Here is a 4384-nt window from a genome sequence, read left to right as displayed (position 1 = left end):
ACAGGATTTACGCCATTTTTCCTGGTGCATGAGCGTGAGGTGACTACGATGATGGACACTGTTTCCATTGCATCCTGAAGACGTGGACGACTAGATTGGCCAGGTGTTAACCAGAGCTGAGGAAGCTCGTCAGTTAGCTCGACTCCACATGCTGCAGGCTCAAGAAAACGATCGCCGAAGGTATGGCGCGAGCCACCGCCCTGTTGTCTACTAGCCTGATGACCTCGTCTGGATCTTCACTCCTGTTTGTAAGGTTGGTCTCTCTGAGATGCTCCTCAGGCGCTACTTTGGACCTTATATGATTATAAAACAGTTTTCTGATGATACTTATGAAGTTGAAGATTTCAACCCCAACACAAGATGACGAAAGATCAGAGATAAGGTCCACATCCATCGAATGAAGCCCTCTAAGGATCCTTCAACCCAGGGTAAATTCGAAGCTCCAGCAACAGGTAACAAGCGGAAAGGTAACGAAGACTGTAGGGGCAAAAGAAGTTCTAAGATGATCACCGCCAGGCCGAGCATCAGTCATTGCTTGTCGGAGTATGCAGGACCGATGACTTTTTCCCCGACTAGGAGGCCGTAACACCAAGAAGCTGTTCTCTTAAGGAGGGAGCAATGTTGCAGAAGAAGCTGACTAGCATAGTCACTGTGGTGTAGAGGTAATGATACGAGACATGGAGGGTCGTGAGTTCAAAACTCACCTGAACTGTAAAATTTTAATTTCTATATACGATTCGAGTACATTCTAGAAGAATCCACAAATGGCAAGAAGCATTGTAATGAAATGTCCTGTAACTGTGTATATACTGTATTTTTCTGTCCGGAGGGAGTTTGCTCCGCGCTATTGTACATGCAAGTGCTGAATAAACCTTAACTGAAGTTAGTGTTCTTCATTCATCTAATTACACCTTCTTCTACGTGACAATATTCCTTGGAGCTGCACACAGCACAGCAGTCTCTTCACTACTTGTGACAATGTCAAACACAGCACTAAGTTCTTATCTTCATGTGAAGTCCATTAAGAATACCTCAAGCAAATAAACAGAACAATCATGACATGACACGCTCCATAGTAAATAATCATACATAATAACGATAAGATAGTTCTGACTATCAAAATGTCTTTTCTAGTCAACTTTACCAAATCATGCAACCATATACACTTGTTCACTTACATATTGTGTTTTCCTATTAATCAAGTTGTTTGATTTTTTACATTCTTACCAATAAAATAGTGGGAAATCTTGTACCCTCTCAATATGCCAGAATTTGTAATATTGGCCCTGACCAACAAGATGTCTCCTTTTTAATTGACACTTAATTTCCTTTGTCTTACTCTGTCCTGTCTCCATCATCCAAAGGTTTGCTTACAGGAAATTAACACGTTTAAAACTATCCAAACCATCAATTTTACTAACGCTGTGCCACACAATATCATAAGAAACTTAAATTTTAAGTCTTTAGCTACTGATTTTACTCTCTATATTTGACATTTCTTAGATGTTACCCAAACCCTTAGATTCTCCAGTCAATGGTTACTGCCTTCTTGTGGTTTATATCTGCTATTTTCCACAGACCATGATTCTTACAGCAAAACTTCTTTGTTTTTGCTTAGGTCTCAAACTTCGTTCATGTGCTCTTACCCTGTCCTAGTCACTGACATGAAATTCTGGTAAACTTGCTACCTGATTACATAACCTTTTCGTTGCATTTTGTCTCAATCACTCTCCGATCTCATCGTGAATAACAACTACTTCTTGGTCACACTGAGGAGGCCATTTCACTTTCTGTATTAGTGGCTATCCTGTGATGTAACTAACAATTATTTCCAATGGTACCAACCCTATACTGTCATGCAGCAATTCATTAGCAACATCTCAAATTCTTTGTGATGCTGAGCCCTGCTCCCACTTAAACAGAAAAGTTAAATTCCTGAAGAAACTGTACAGATTGTTTCAGCCTTTCAGACAATTGCTAGAGCCTCCATTTCAGTCACAGAGTAATTTAACTCATGTTTATTACACATTCTGCTAGTGAAGGCAATACTTCTGTGGTTATCCAGATCATCAGATTTACCTTGGAAGATTTTGGACGAAATCCCATAAAATGAGGTGTCAGATGCCATTTTAAAACTCTCATGGAGTTTTTTGCTTTAATAAGTTCAACAGATCTGGATTTATGACACTAAAGCCTGATATGTGTCTATAAAAATGTATTAGGCCTTTAAAAGATTTTAGTTGCCTTTTCGATGTAGGGTGTAGGCATTATGTGATGACCTCAATCCTGAATGAGATTTTCAGTCTGCAGCAGTGTGTGCGCTGACATGAAACTTCCTGGCAGATTAAAACTGTGTGCCGGACCGAGACTCGAACTCGGGACCTTTGCCTTTCACGGGCAAGTGCTCTACCAACTGAGCTACCCAAGCACGACTCACGCCCCGTCCTCACAGCTCCACTTCTGTAGAGCACTTGCCCATGAAAGGCAAAGGTTCCGAGTTCGAGCCTTGGTCCGGCACACAGTTTTAATCTGCCAGGAAGTTTTGATCTCAATCCTCTTTGGATGTAATTTAATCTCGTCCCTACTAACACTGTGGCTTAATTACTTCACTTTCTGTTCTCCAGAGGAAGGTTTACTAGATTTTATCACTATCCTCTTTTCATAAAAATGTCTAGAACTCCTTCTAGAATCTCATTATGTTCTTTCTACCATCTTGCAATAATGAAATCATCATCCACATATATCAACAATTTCTGCAGTAATTGTGGTCTCAAATCCTAGTCAGGAACTCACACGAAAACACTTACTGAGATATTTAAACTGAGTGGTAGAACTGTAAACTGATAAGACCATCCTTCAAAGAGAAATGCAGTAACTGGTCTTGAGCTGTGGTGTACCTTGACTTGCCAGTAGCCAAAATTCAAGCCTATCTACCTAATATGTATGATCCCCACCAATCTGAGCAAAATTTCTTCTTTAGGGGGAGGTCTGTCTCTTTCTACTTCTACATGTCGGTTATGGATCTGAGCATTAAGCATCAGTCTGACATTCCCACACAGCTTTTTGACAAGGAGGGGACTATTGTTGGGACTCCCTGATCTTTTGATTACTCCTCGATCTAGTGTTTTATTGATTTCCCTCCTGGCAGGTCCCTTTCAAACCATGGTAATTGCATATGGTTTCACATAGAAGGGCTTCAAATCTCTAATTTTTAGTCTACATTCGTAATCATGTATCATCCCTGTCTGATCGGAAAATACTGAACTGTATTTGTGCATTATTGTAAGGTCATCCATTTCTTGTCTGTTTAACAAACTGCTGCTCTGTACTGTATCTATGAGCTACTGATTCATCTCACTATCAATATTATTTGTGTCTTTCCCTATAGAGCTAACATCTAATGTATCACCTTCACCAGGATTAAAAAAAACAGGTACTTGACTTCTCTCTCTCATTACACAGACTACTACAGATGAATGGGATTATATTCTCATGGTCTGGCATTCTTAAAATTAGACATTTCTCTACAAAATCTAGGACCATTCCTTATTTTCACAACTACACCAAACCTAATAAAACAGATACATTTAATCGAGGAACTAGCAAAAAGTTATGTTCACTTCGCAAAGTGCACACCAATGGTGACAGCAATTTTTTTTCTTTAATTGGCTTCCCCCTCATATCTGTAATTCCAATAACCCTTACTCTGTTAACAAGGTAAGTTGGACAGCCTTGGTTATGATTTATCTGCTGAATAATTTCTTTATTCACCACACTTGTGTCACTTCCTGAGTCTAATACAATGTTCATCATAACTTTACCTACTTTTCGCAAGATTATGTCATGTATTTGTAATATGACTCACGTGCCCATTCTTCTAAAAGTTCCTCCCATAATTATCTTTCTCATTTCCAAGTTTGAAAACTTATCCTCTTGGTCCTTTGTTTCATTATTCTTGGTCCCACAGAACGACCCCTACTTAAGGACCTGCTTCATTTTCCATTTAAGTTATTTCAGTAATTAATGGGTGCTGATTCTCATATCTCAGACTGTGTCACAAACTGTAAATATTTGAATGTCAGCTTTTTCTTTGAAATCAGCCATATAGACAATTTTAAAATAATCAGCTCTTTGGCCAATTTGTCTATCCTGTAATTTATGGCAACATTCTCAGATATGTGCTTGTAACTTCTCATTCATTGTGGCTGGCCAACTTTTTCTAATTGTTCACCCAGGGCCATTTCTATCATTAATTAAGTTAGTATAGGCTACTGCCTAAGGCAGCTAATTTTAGGGGCAACGAAGGATGAAAAATTAATTTCAAATGAAACAGTGACAAAACTGAGCAAACGAGGGGAAAAAATCGAAAATAGAAAAAATGAAA

At 39.0% G+C, this 4384-nt stretch overlaps 1 non-coding gene across 1 annotated transcript; it reads right to left on the bottom strand.

The window, feature by feature from the left end:
• Positions 1 to 2354: 2354 nt before the first annotated feature.
• Positions 2355 to 2429, bottom strand: Trnas-uga (transfer RNA serine (anticodon UGA)). The gene has a single exon. It is a non-coding gene; the product is annotated as a tRNA-Ser (tRNA).
• Between the last annotated feature and the right edge of the window lie 1955 nt (positions 2430 to 4384).

The sequence above is a fragment of the Schistocerca nitens genome, chromosome 8 (assembly GCF_023898315.1).
Source record: "Schistocerca nitens isolate TAMUIC-IGC-003100 chromosome 8, iqSchNite1.1, whole genome shotgun sequence".
Lineage (NCBI taxonomy): Eukaryota > Metazoa > Arthropoda > Insecta > Orthoptera > Acrididae > Schistocerca > Schistocerca nitens.
Note: the sequence above shows the minus strand (reverse complement) of the source record. Positions and strands in the feature narration are given on the sequence as shown.